This window comes from Oryctolagus cuniculus, chromosome 4 (genome assembly GCF_051225735.1).
Source record: "Oryctolagus cuniculus isolate XC-2025 breed Fujian yellow rabbit chromosome 4, ASM5122573v1, whole genome shotgun sequence".
Lineage (NCBI taxonomy): Eukaryota > Metazoa > Chordata > Mammalia > Lagomorpha > Leporidae > Oryctolagus > Oryctolagus cuniculus.
In genome coordinates this window covers 32,029,616-32,043,657 of record NC_142870.1, presented here as the reverse complement: position 1 = coordinate 32,043,657, position 14,042 = coordinate 32,029,616, and the positions used below count along the sequence as shown (strand labels likewise).

Here is a 14,042-nt window from a genome sequence, read left to right as displayed (position 1 = left end):
GCTGCCCTCGCCGCCCCGACGCCCCCCGAGGCCCTGCCCGCCAACGCCAACGCCGCGGCGGGCCGCGCTCCGGGGCCGTTTCCGGCGGCGCGGGCTGCTGCTCCTGAGAGCCCCTCGGCCGCGGCCGCCACTCACCCGAGGCCGCCGCGGCTCCAAGCCTCCGGTTCCGTCAGGCTTACTCCGCAAAAGGGGCCCCGGCGCCCCGTCCTTTCCCCGGCGCCCGGGCGAGCTCTTCCCTCCGACCAGCAGCGCTGCCCAGCGCAGCGGCGGACGCGAGGCCACGGGCGGGCGGGCGCGCGCGGGCGGGCAAGCGGGCGTGGGGCCGGCTCGTCCCTCCGCCTCGGCCGCCGCCTCCTCCTCCTCCGCCGCCGCCACCACCACCACCGCCGCCGCCGCCGCCGCCTCCTCCCGAGTTCGGGGCTCTGCTGCAATGTCTGCGAGGCTGACTTTGAGCGCCTCGCTCGCCGCCCGCCCGCAGCCGCGCTCCTCCCTCCGCCGCCGAGTCCGCCGCGGCCCAGTCCCTCCCCTCGCCGCTCCACGCCATTCAGCTCTTCAGCCAAGTTTCTTAACCCTTTTTTCCCCCTCCCTCCTATTGTCACTGGGGCAGGAAGCTGGCGTTCGGTCCCGGCAGCTCGCAGGAGCTGGGGACCCCCCCCCCCCGGTTTTTGTTGTCCTGCTCCTCGCCTGCCCTCCAGATGGCCGGGCCGGGCTGCAGGGCCCGGAGGTCCGCGGTGCCCGGGAAAAGTGGGTGCTCGGTGTAGTCCCCTCGGCTCGCGGCTCGCTCCAGCCGCCCCCCGCCGTTGCACGCGCCTGGACAGCTCCTCCTTGGGGCCGTGGGGATCATTCTCTTTCCCCAGGCCAAAGGGCTCGCATTTGGGGTACAGCCTGGGGGGGCCCTGGACGCCCCCCGTGTTCCCGCCTGGGTGCTGGCGCCTTAAGTGTCTCCCTCCTCCCATTTTTATCCCACAACACGCGTCCCCCCCCCCCAGCTTGCACCTCCTTGTAATCCATGTGTCCTGCTTTCATCTTGGGGGCCACGGGCACTAACTCGAGGTCACTGTGTCCCCGTGTCCAGCATGCAGCAGGCACCCAGTATTAACGTGGCGTGACTCCGAGAGGAAAACTAGGAAGGAGACCTGAGGAGTGCCCCGCTCGGCTCCCTGGACGGACGCAGGACCCAGGAGCAGGTCTGGGCTTCAGCTGCTTTGTCACCGCGAAGTCACCCCGGCGAGCCTGTCAGCCCAGCGACAGCCTCCCCGGGAAGGATCTGACCCCAGCGGACCCGGCCAAAGGAACGGGGCTGCCACTTCTTCGGCAGCCCTCCTGGGTTCCGTCCCCGAAAAAGAAATAACAATTACATCACGAGGCCGGGCGGCCGCGCGGGGAGCCTCTGGGTTTCCTGCAGCCGAATCTCGCTGAAGCCGCCTGGAAGTTGGGGAGGCTCCAGAAGGGTGAAGCCCCAAAGTGGAGGGAGGCGGGCGGGAGTCCTAGGAATCCATCCTGCCCCCCCTCTTCTCCTTGTATTTGCTGCTTTAAAAATCGAATGCTCAACGCTCCCCAAACATCTAAGTAGACCGATTAACGCCCCCTCAGCACCTCCCCAGATGTCAGGTTTCTTTCTGACTGGAGCAGCTAGCGTTTAGTAACTCGCCAGAAAAAAAAAAAAAAAAAAAAAGAAAAAGAAAAAGAAAAAAATCACCAGGGGAAATGAGTGCTGTTGCTGAAATTGTTTTTTGCTTGACACAAAACAACTCAAGTACAGCTTAGCCTCACCCTAAACTCTGAAATGGCAAGCCCACGTAATAACACTTATTAGATCAGAGAATCGAGTGTGTGAGACACGCCAGTCTTATATGTAGGTCTCCTTAAGAATTTGCTAGCATTTGGAAGTTAGGGTTGCTAGTGTACTTTAAAAAAAAAAAAAAAGTATGTATTCCAAGTCACAAAACCGTAATTCTATGCCTGTTATGTAACGGCTGTATTGTAAACTTAAGTTTTCATTTTACCTTTGAAAATATGAATGAGAGTTTTGGAAGCCCTCAGGATCTTGAATCGGGAAAGCAATTTTTCAAATGAATGTTTAATAAATGCAGCCCTTAGCACAGTGCTGGGCACATGGTAGGACTGTTTTGCTTAATGGTTATAGTGCATTTTAAAACAATTATTTCACATCTCCCTAGTGATTCAGCTGGGTAATCTGTCGTCATCTAATACAGTTTAAACCTCAGATAATAGCTTGTTATTTGCGTATACCACAGTCCGAAATCAGCTCAAGGCAAATTAGTAAAGGCTGCTGTTTTATAGTGCATAATTTATCAGGATTGATGGAAAGCAAACTCTTGCAGTTAAATGATGATCAGCATAATTGGAACTCGGCACTTCGGGGAGGAGTACAAAATTGTATTTGTTACACAGATTTTCTGAAATGTGTTATAAATATTTCTGTTTTCTTGAGCAGTTTATTGGACTGTGTTTGACATTTCCCTGAAAATTCAGTGTCAATTTTATTAAAAGTATTGAAGTAGGTTGTAGGAGATTCAAGAAATATATCAAGTTCCTTTTCTGTATGAGGCTTCTTCCTGGTAGGCAAGCTCTCAGGAGGTATATAAGTCACTGAACTGAACGACTTCAGGAGCTGTGACTTACGGATTATCTTGTGTGGTTTCTCTCTTCCCTGTCACTGGAAATCTGTTATCCTTTCCCTGCTACCAGCATCGCTACCTCTAACACTCTCTTGCCTCCTGATTGGAAGATTCTAGTCTGGGCAAACTGGGTATCCAGATAGCCTAATTTGTCACAAGTCTGTCTAAAGTAATAACCAAATAGGTTCCACACAAGGGAATGACAATGACGTATGTGCTGACCAGGGAGTAAGGCATAGGCACCTTACTTGCACAGCCTTTGGGACAGATATTTGGACCCCTCAAATGTTGTGTTTTTATGCCCCTCCTTTCATTCAAATTACAACATTCACTACATACCTTTTATTTCTCTTAAAAAATTTCCTTTTTATTTATTTTGCAGAGTGGGGGGAGAGAGAGAGAGAGAGAGAGAGAGAGAGAGTGAGGTCTTTCATCTGCTGGTTCATACTTGCAACAGCCAGTGCTGCTGAAACCAGGAACCAAGAATTCGATCCAGGTGTCCCACATGGGTGGCAGAGACCCAACTAGTTGAGCCATCACCACTACCTCTCAAGATGTACATTAGCAAGCAGCAGAGCTAGGCACCACAGGCGTCCCAGGAGGGTGTCTCAACTGCTGCACCAAATGCCTACTCCTCAACTGTTGCTTGTAAAAGCATTCTTTATGCTTCTAAACCAGGTTTCGCATCATTTACATTGGTGAATAAGCCAAGTATTGGTCCTGCCCTCTAACGCTAGCATTAAAAAGTCCACTGCCAAGGCTACTCACTTCTTATTTATGTTCTCAACCCCGCAGAAATCCAGCCATTGAAACCCTGAACTCTTTTATAATAGTGCATTAGTGTTAAATAAATTGCACATAAATGAATTCTTGTGGAATTCATTTTTACTTAATGATGCCAATGGTGTGGGGGAACATTTTCTTGTTGTTCATTGTTTTTAAAAAATCAATACCTAGATTTCCTGGCTACAAGAGTCATTGCAAGGATACTGGGACATTATATGTAATATAAGAAAGCCTATTCAGAAATTTGTATTTGGACACCAACTCTCCTTTGAACTGCTTGGGCTATGAAGAGGAAGCCATTCAGTTTATATGCTTGGACATTTAGGTATTATAAGCCCCAGGTTCCTATGGGATCAGATGCTTATTGTTCAGGCTCAGTATGCCTGCCCACCACAGAGACACAGTCTAAGAAGATATGCCTTTGATATGTTCCCTAAATCTCTCCCACATAACACTTTCCAAAGCATTTTGTGACTTGTATGTATTCCACCCTTGAATACCAGCAAAGATAGAGTCCATTTGCCTCTCATTCACATACAGAAACTTCCAACCACCTATCCCTGTACTCAGTAAACAGTAGGCATTCAGTAGATATTGGCCAAGATATAGTCATAGCCCAGTGAATAGGATGTTTATTTGGGATATGCATGTATAGTGAGCAAGTTGATAATATTTTCCAGAGAATACAATGCTCCAGCTGGCTATGAGAAGTTAGGAAGTATTTGACAAGCAGGCAAAGTAGGAAAGGGGTTCTCAGAGGAAATAGACCATTTAACTATAGAGAGGTATGTGAAAATGTTTTGAACCCATATGATGCACACTGGGTAAATTCTGACATCTGAGGGGGGAAACCAAACAGATCGGATGCAAGTAGGTGAGAGTGTGGGTGGGAGGGCAGGTACGGTGGGAAAATCACTATTTTCCTAGTTGTATTTATGAAATGCATGAAGTTTGTATTCCTTAAATAAAAGGTTTCTTTGGAAAAAAATTTAAAAACAAAGAATTAAAAAAAAAAAAGAATCTCAGTCTAATTGCATGATTCATTATAGTCCCTTAGCTTCTTGAGCAATGTTGTCCAACAAAGACTTATACCACAAATGGAAGCTACAAATGTAATTTTAAATCTTCAAGTAGTCACATTACAAAGTACAAAGAGGTAAAGTTAATTTTAATAGTGTATTTTATTAAATCCAGTATACCCAGTATTTTCACTCTAATGTGTGTGTAGACAACCAAAATTACGAATTAGATATTTTCATATTATTTTATTCATACTAAGTCTTCAAAATCTGCTGTGCCTTTTACACTTGTAGCACATCTTGATTTGGACTAGTCATATTCAAGTACTCAACAGCCACATGTGACAAATGACTTTTGTATTAGAAAGCATCCTCTACAGAATGGAGGAAGATCTATGTCATCTTTGAAAGTATCATTAAAGGAAATTTTCAAGATGAAAGTCAAAATCTTGTTAAATCTAAGATTTCATTTTCATCTATTACCGGTGTTCATACTATGTTTTAAAGACCACTTTCATATGTCGAGGCTTTTATATCAATTAGAGAATCAGCAAAGTTTATATTTTATGTACTTGTGTCTTCATTAACCATACTGTAGTTAAAACTACTATCTCTATTAACTCTGGTGTGGACTGTAAATATAAACTCTCTTTATAGCAGAAATAAAATGCTGTAAATTTGGGTTGAATAAACTTAAAAAGAATCCAGTCTTTCCTAGAATAGGGAAATGTCTCTGTGCTAGTTACTGCCAGGCCTTGTCCTAGCTGTAGAAGCCAAGATGTTTGCTCTTTAATTCTTCCATGCCTAATGACTTTGTGCACTACAAAACCTACCTCAGCCTTTGTCTGAGGCAGTTTCCTACCTGAAGCTGTAGTAGGAAGAATGTTCTGCAGTTCTCTGAGTACAGAGAGGTCTGAAGAGCTAACATGAAGCTGTTTAAACATCCTGCCTGCAGGTCACTGTTCAGTTTTCCCCTAATGAGATTGGAGCCCTTTTACTTTCAATAGGGTTTGATTGCCAAGGACTGGCAAAACCCCGGCACTCAATGTCTATACGAAAGTGAATCCTGGAAACTAGATCTTCAAAAGTAAAGTCTGAAAATGGTTGTACATAGCAACCAAAATCATGATAGAAAAAGGCAGATACTTGAATGAAATGCAAATGTGGACGATGGCTTCTCATTCCTTCCCAAAACAAGAAAATGTCTCGTACAGTAAAAAGATTCCTAAGGCCAAGAAATCCCAATGAAGCAAAGAAACTCTGTTGATTTTAATTGTGTCAGTTTAATATACCTCAACAATTGAAAGTAAATGTTAAACAAACTCTATCCTTCTAATATTGCAATGAGGTTTATAAATCTCATTAATGTCTGGTCTTGCAAACATTTCTTTTTTGGAATTTAACAAACATACATTAGTATTATTAACCAACTGATAAAATATTATCTATTAATTTTATATATTCAGGTAGTCTTCAACTAAAGCAAAGTACGTTTTTCCCTTCTGCAAAGAAAGTGTCTGTAGGAAAGGAAGCTAGAAAGGAAACGTGATGTGTGCTTACGATTTGTTGAATAGTTTGACTCAAAAGGAATTGACATAGACACTGTTTTAAATTTTTTAGATTGAGAAACATACAAATCTTTTTTAAAGGTAGTTAATTTTATTATTGTTGAGATAACATATTTTTAATTTACATTATGGTCAAAGGCTTAATGCTCAACTAAACGAAAAGTTATACAAATAAAAAGTAAAAAGACAATAGATCAGCAAGTAAAATTTGCAAGGGCTATAAACAGCAATCAAATAAAAAGATGCTGAACCTCACTCATATGAAGTAAATTTTAAAATAGTCACAAAATAATTAAAATAATAGTATATATAACTCTTAATAATTTTTTAAAGATTTGTGTTTGTTTATTTGAAAGGCTTAGAGAGAGAGACAGACAGACAGATCTTCCATCCGTTGTTTCACTCTTAAGTGGCTACGATGGCTGGGCCTGAGCCAGGCCTAAGCCAGGAACTAAAAATTTCTTCCTGATCTCCCACGTGGATACAGGGGCCCAAGCACTCCAGCTGTCCTCCACTGCTTTCCCAGGTGCATTAGTGGGGAGCTGGATTGGAGGTGGAGTAGCGGGGACTCAAAGCAGTGCCCATTTGGGATGCTGGTGTTGCAGGCAGCAGCTTAACCTGCTGTCCCACCATGCTGGCTCCAACAATTTGTTTTACAGATTTAAAACAAAGTTTGAAAAAACACTGCATTTGCAACAAAACTGTTATACACAGGCATTTCTTTTTTCTTTTTTTTTTCTAAATTTTTAAAAATTTTAGCTCCCAGGGCAGGTGCTGTGGTGTAGCAAGTTAAGTCACAGCCTGAAGTGCTGGCATCCCTCATGGGCACCAGTTCAAGTCCCAGCTGTTCCACTTCCGATCCAGCTCCCTGCTAATGCTCCAGGGAAAGCACTGGAATATGGTCCAAGTCTTTGGAACCCTGCATTTATGTAGGAGACCCAGATGAAGCTCCTGGTTTCTGGCTTTGGCCTGGCCCAGCCCCAGTCATTATGGCCATCTGGGGAGTGAACCAGCAGATGGAAGATCTTTCTCTGTCTTTCCTTCTTCCTCTCTGTAATGCTGCCTTTCAAAAAAATAAATTAAAAGGGAAAATTTAGCTCCCACGTATAAGGGAGAACACACAATATTTGTCTTTCTGTGTCCAGCTTATTTCATTCAACAGGATGTCCTACAGTTCCAACCATTGTGATGCACATGATAGAATTCCATTCTTTTTAATAGCTGAGTAATATTCGTGTGTGTGTGTGTGTGAAACCACATTTTCTTTACCCATTCATCTGGTAATGCACACCTTAGGTGATTCCATGTTTTGGCTATTGTGAACAGCCCTGCTATAAACATGGTGGAGCTGGAATCTCTTTTTGGTATATATTCAGTAGTGGGATTGCTGAATCATATAGCAAGTCTATTCTACTTTTTTAAGAACTTTGCATATCATTTACCACAGTGATTGCACTAATTTCCATTCCCACCAATAGTGCGTACGAGTTCCCCCTTTGCCACATCCTTGCCATCATCTGTTACTCTGTCTTTTGGATAACTGCCTTTCTGTTTGGTTTTGATTTGCATTCCTTTAATGACTGGTGATATTGAGCATTTTTTCTTATTTTCCCTGGCTGTTTGTATTTCTTCTTTTGAAAACTGTCTCTTTGGGTATTTTGTCCATTCCTTAACTGAATTGGTTGCTTTTTGGTGGGGTTTTTTGTTTTTCAGTTCCTGATATTTTAATCCTCTGTTGGATAAGTAGCTTGCAAATATTTTTCCCATCCTGTGAGATGTCTTTTCGCTCTATTGATTATTTCCTTTTCTGTAGAAGCTTCTGAGTTCAGTATATTCCCAGTTGTCTAGTTTTGTTGTTGTTGCCTGTGCTTTGGGGCTCTTATCCAAGAAGTCATCACGTATACCAATGTTTCAAAGTGAAACACACAAACCTTACATAATTTATTTTGACAAAGCCAAAACAAAATTATTGCCACCCTTAAATAGGCATATATGTCTTTGTACATGCGTAGCACACATGCGCTGCTATGGTTTGTCCCCCAAAGGTTTATGTGCTGAAAAGTTTGGTCGCCCTTGAGATAGTGCTAAGGCAGTGAAAACTGTAAAAGGTGAGGCCTCGTGGAAGACAATTAGGTCATGGGTGCTCCACCTTGGGAATGGATTAATGCTGGCCTGAAGAAATGAATGAGGACTATTAGCAGCGGATTAGTTCCCAGGAATGCAAACAGGTTGCTTTAAGACACACGGGCCCCTCCCTGCTCTCTAGCTTCCTTTCCCACCCTGTGGTCCCTTCTGCACTCAGCGTGTTCCCGGTCTGCTTCAGTGCCACGTTCTGATGCAGCCAAGACGCTCTCCTCAGGATGCTACCACCATACTGTTGGGACTTCCAGCTACTGGAATCGTGAGGCAAATAACACATCTTTTGCTTTTAAAGTACCCAGCCTAAGAGATTGTACTGCAACACAAAATAGACCAAGATACATACCCTAGGATTTCACACAATTCAAGGGGGAAAGAATAGTTTTTTTCAACAAATGGCGTTAGGACAACTGCATATCCACATGCAAGAGAATAGAATTGGACCTCTTCTTCATATCATATGAAAAGTTAGCTTAAATTATAGTCTTAAATGTGAAAACTAAGCTATAAAACTCTTAAAAAATTTATCAATAAAACCTCACAAATAAATATCATCTTATATATGACACTAAAAGCACAAGCGACAAAAAGATATAGTTTATTGGACTGAAATCAAACTGAAAATGTTTTGTGCCTCAATGGATACCACTGATAAAATGAAAAGACAACCCACAGATTGGGAGGAAATATTTAAAAATAATATATTTTATATGGGACTTGTATCTAGAATATACAAAGACTTCTCGCAATTCAGTAATAAAAAACAGAGGCTTAATCATTGAAATCAGCAGAGAAACTATTATTAAACACATGAGAAGGTCCTCCATATGATTAGCCACCAGAGAAATGCAAACTAAAAGCAAAATATGATATCACTTCACACTCAATAGTAATGGCTACAACTGAAAAAACAGATGAAAGTCAGTGTTGCTGATTATGCAATTAGAATCCTCAGTGGTTGCTCCCTATTGTTGCATGCAAAGCATCTCAAGTCTTAGTGGCTTAAAACAAGAAATACTTATTATCTAAAGTTTCTGAGGGTAAAGGATTCAGGATGGTTCTGACACAAGCTCTCTCCTATTGTGGTGACAACAGACTGCTGGCCAGGCTACAGCCATCTGAAGGCCTGCCTGGGTCTGGAGGATCAGATTTCAGGAAGGCTCCCTCACATGACCCTTGGCAGGAGGCCTCAGGTCCTCACCATTTGGGCCCTTCCTTAGGTGGCTTGGGTACCCTTATGATGTGACAGCTAAGTTCCACTCCAGCAAGCTATCCAAGAGAGATCCATGGTGAAGTCACAATGTCCTTCATGACCTGGACTCCTAATTCACACATGGTTACTTCCATTTTACTCTGTTAATTGCAAATGAGTCACTAAGTTCATTCCACACTCAAGGGGAAGGTCATTTTGAAGGGAGGAATATCAAACAATTTGTGGACATATTTTAAAACCACCACAGTAGGCAGTTAGCATTTTCTTCCGTGGCCTGCATCTTTGGTTTCCCAAACAGAAATACATACATTGTTCTCATACACGAAGTAGGCTCACTGCCTTCCTCAAGGGAATAAGAAAGACCCAAATCTCTGCCAGCCACCACATCAAATCTCTTGACCAAGATTTCTGGGTTATATGTAGCCTTCTGCAAGAGGCACAGATTGGGTAGCCAATAAGCGAAAGATACATTGTCAGCCACCAGCATGCAAAAATTTTCAATGGTGAAGGGACAGGATCATTGCAATAAGCCTTTCTATTTGGGAAAGAGAGAAGGAGAAACAAACATGAGTCCCATCCCATAATAATTACCAAAACATACTGAGCAGTAGTAGCCAGGACCCTCTATCCAAGCACTGCAAAACAATTCCTTGGTTGGCTAACTTGGTATCCTCCGATTTTTTTATATTTCTTTTTTCTTTTTGAAGATTTATTTATTATTTATTCGAAAGGCAGAGAGCCGGGGGGGGGGGGGGGGATCTTTTATCTGTTGGTTCACACCACCAAATAGCTGCAATGGGTTGGGCCAGGCCAAAGCCAGGAGTCCGGAGCTTCTTCCAGTTCTCCCGCATGAGTGCAGGAGCCCAAATACTTGGGCCATTATTTGCATCTTTTCCCAGGCACATGAGCAGGATTTGAAGTGGAGCAGCCGGGTCTCCTAGCACACATATGGAATGCCACCAATGCAGGTGGTACCTTAACACACTATGCCACATTGCTGGCCCCTCTGATTATTTCTATTGAATATTCTCATTTGTCCCTTGCCCTTGGTTGTCCCTGAATCTGCCCTTGGGATTTTTATACTTGATAATTTTCTTTGACAAATGTTATCTGAGTTAGGCACAGGAGAGGATAGCCTTCTTGGAGAGCTCAAGGGTTTTGAAATATTGCAGCACAGGGATGGTTTGAAAGTTTTAACAATCAGAGACTATTGCAGACCAAGTCTGATGTTTCTTTGGAAAGTTAATTCCTTGGAACACTTAGCAGTCTTGGTTTGTTTCTATTCCATGTACAAACTGGAATAACCAAAATGTTGCACACAGGGTTTTCAAGGCTGTTTTTATTTACTAGATTCTGTTCTGTGCTTATACCTCCAGTCCTTAAATTAATGGTAGCTACCTTGAGATCATTTGAAATAATAGGCTTAGGAAGGGAGGCTATACAATTTATCACCTCTTGCCAACAATATCACTGCTGCTTTATGATAAGGCAAGTGTCTTACCTCCTGCAATGCTTGCAGTCTCATGGACACAGCTTAAAACGTCTTCAGTTTTACATAGAGTAGATGACTTTTTCAACACTTCCTGGCCCAAATCCTTGGGCTTTTCATCAGAGTAGTTAGCAAATATAGGCAGAGAATGCCTTCCTTAGCAAATCTTTGCTTCCTTCCACCTGTTTCCAGAAGGTTTGATTCCAAACAGAGTTTATCTAACTCATAAGATTTTGCTGAAAATAGCAAAAATGACCAACCACCCACCAACATTATGAATTCGTTTTACTATTTTCTGTAATGTTATAACCTCAGTCAGCAAATAGCCTGCTCTTTAAGGTAAGCAAGTGACAGTGTAACCAAATATTTTGCGACCACATTAAAGGACCACACAGTGCCCAAATGCTTCTACAGAACAGCCGTACCTCTACCATTTCTTCTTGTAAGTATTACATTCATGACCATGAAATCGTTTTATTATAACATCATAGATGTCTTCCAGAAATTCTGCTAGAACCCAGGAGCCAAGTTTGGATGACCCATAGGAGGAATGCACAGATCCACAAAGAGACTGCCATGTAGAAACATCTCGCTTAGAACTAATGAAGATACAGACTAAACACTGGAACTTCCATTGCAAATCTGTAGAAAAGCCAGAGACTCCACCATCTCACCTGCCCAACAGCCCTGGGCTCCACAGTGTTCATCTCCATCTTCTATGTCTCCTGGGAGTGTGTCTGGTTGGTGGAAATCAGGTCACATGGAAAATCTTAACTTCATCTGAAGTCCGAGAGATGCGTGTAGCCTTCCACTTTCCTTTAGGAGCCAGGAAAACATGGCAGGAAGAGATTAGACTATTGTTTAGTGTGTCATTGCAGAGTATGTAGCACAGTGGTGAAAGGCTTATTTCTGAATTTTAATTATGTTTTAACTAATATGCTAAAACGAGGAAATCATGACTATATGTAGGAAAATTAATATACAGCATGAATTAACTTAATGTACTATGTTTCCTTTATTTTATGGCCTTTTTGCTTGTTCTTTTAGGTCCACCTTTCAGTTTTAAAGCCACTAATAACATCCCAGAAATGTTTGTCTTTTCTAGTAGTCACATAGGAGGGAATCTTGGTATGAGGCCAAAGTGGAGCTGGTATGTCTGCCTGGAGACCAGGACTGTATGAAAGTAAATGAAAATTCTCATCTGAAGCTAACCATGGGTCAAAATCAAAGGAGACAGCGGTTGTGGCCATTTGCCTTTCAAGTAAGTAAATAATCCAGAGAGAATGCAAAATCAAGTATCTGGGAGAGAGCAAGACTCAAAGTATGTGAAGCACAGGCAATATTTCAGATTGTAAATGAAGAGCAATTCACCTAAGGATCATTAAATTGGGGTAAATCTTGCATTAATTATATCTCATTGTATTTTAGCTCTTAAGTGGTTAACATTTGTTAGTAAGTTTACTACATGGTCTAGTTGGGATGTGAAATAATATACTTATTCTTGGATAGGACACTTTGGTTGTAAGGAATAAAGACCTATGTCGAGTAACTTGAACAAAGGGGGGGGAAAAGGAATTTCTAAGAGATATAAACATGTGGAACCTAAGGAAATGATGTCCCACCAGTCATTAGGAAATCCTAGCCCTTCATCCTGGTGCTCAATCAAGGAAATGCCTTGCTTCTTTACTTACTCAGACTCTGTTGGTCCAGTTTTCCAAAGAGAAAACTGATTGACTATTGGCCAGTCAGTGGGCTTGTTTTGTGACAGACATCTACCCTGGTCTAATCAGTCATACCCAGTAGAAAATGAGGGAGAGTTCACTAAGTACAAAGGATTGACATTCCCATGCCTGTGAATAGGGCTGGTAAAACTTGAAGAGTAAGATGGGTGTGGTAGATAAATAAACTAATGTCTTCAGTACAGTTGTTACCTTTTATAATATAAAAATAAGACTTGTAATATTATAACAGCACCATTAATCTTATTTACAATCTGCTTTCACGTTAGTGCTTATAAATTTTTTATGTAAAATAGCTTAAATATATTCATTCTTTCACCAATTATTTACTGATTGCCTTCACAGTACCCTGAGGCACAGTGTATCAAGTTCTCTTGATAACAAATGAACAAACCACACTTACTTCCTTCAGGGCACCCACAGGAGGGGTCACTAATGCTTGGTTTGATTTGTCTTTTAATGAAGATATGGTTAAAATGGGTGTCACAGGGAAAGGAGGAATTGGTTCATAGTTTGGGGATTCATGGAAAAGTTTCTTCCTTCAAGAAATGATTTTTGAACTGGATCATGAATGGTGAATTCACCAACGGGCTTTTCTTTCTTATGGTCTTCACTGATTAACTTTTATGTTACTGTAACATTTTGTCATTAAATCACATTTATAGCTGTTCTGACCTTCTAGGAAGCTTGATTGATTCTCGCTGTGTCAATATATAGGGCTAGAATGGTGTTGAATCAATTGGAAGCAGATTCTGACTCCTTCCATGGAGTAAAATCTGTTTGTCTAAAAGCCCCTTGACTTGCATGCTCATCAAAACTTTTCAGGTGTCTTTAGTAGTGGTTGTTGTCCTTTCTATGTTCTTTTTCTGGGAATCAAAGTTAACCTTAAAATTATGAAATGTGCCAACCTTACCTTTGGTACAAATACATACTGTTTTTCTAGCTTACTTTTAGAGCACCACTCTTTTCCGTACCTAATAACTTCATAATAACATTGCATAATATTTATGTGCCAAGTGTCTTCGACTCTAACACGCCATCAATTGTCTCATATACTCCTAAGAAAGAAGATTGCAATCAATTATATGATGATATAACACTTTCTTACCACATATGTTTCTAATTTTACACTTCTTTTTTTTTATTTTATTTTTTGACAGCCAGAGTGGACAGTGAGAGAGACAGAGAGAAAGGTCTTCCTTTTCCATTGGTTCACCCCACAATGGCCACTGGGGTTGGCGCGCTGCAGCCCGCACACCGCGCTGATCTGAAGCCAGGAGCCAGGTGCTTCCCCTGGTCTCCCATGGGGTGCAGGGCCCAAGCACTTGGGCCATCCTCCACTGCCTTCCTGGGCCACAGCAGAGAGCTGGCCTGGAAGAGGGGTAACTGGGACAGAATCTGGCACCCCGACTAGGACTAGAACCCGGTGTGCCGGTGAGGCAGGCAG

The 14,042-nt window shown here is 42.4% G+C and overlaps 1 long non-coding RNA gene across 1 annotated transcript in view; it reads left to right on the top strand.

Annotated features, from left to right (window-relative positions):
• LOC138849255 (uncharacterized) overlaps positions 1 to 13,835 on the top strand; it is a 34,035-nt gene extending 20,200 nt beyond the window's left edge. Inside the window, exon 2 of the long non-coding RNA XR_011387788.2 lies at positions 1,076 to 13,835. This is a non-coding gene — a long non-coding RNA (uncharacterized LOC138849255). The remainder of the gene's footprint in view (positions 1 to 1,075) is intronic.
• Positions 13,836 to 14,042: the final 207 nt, after the last annotated feature.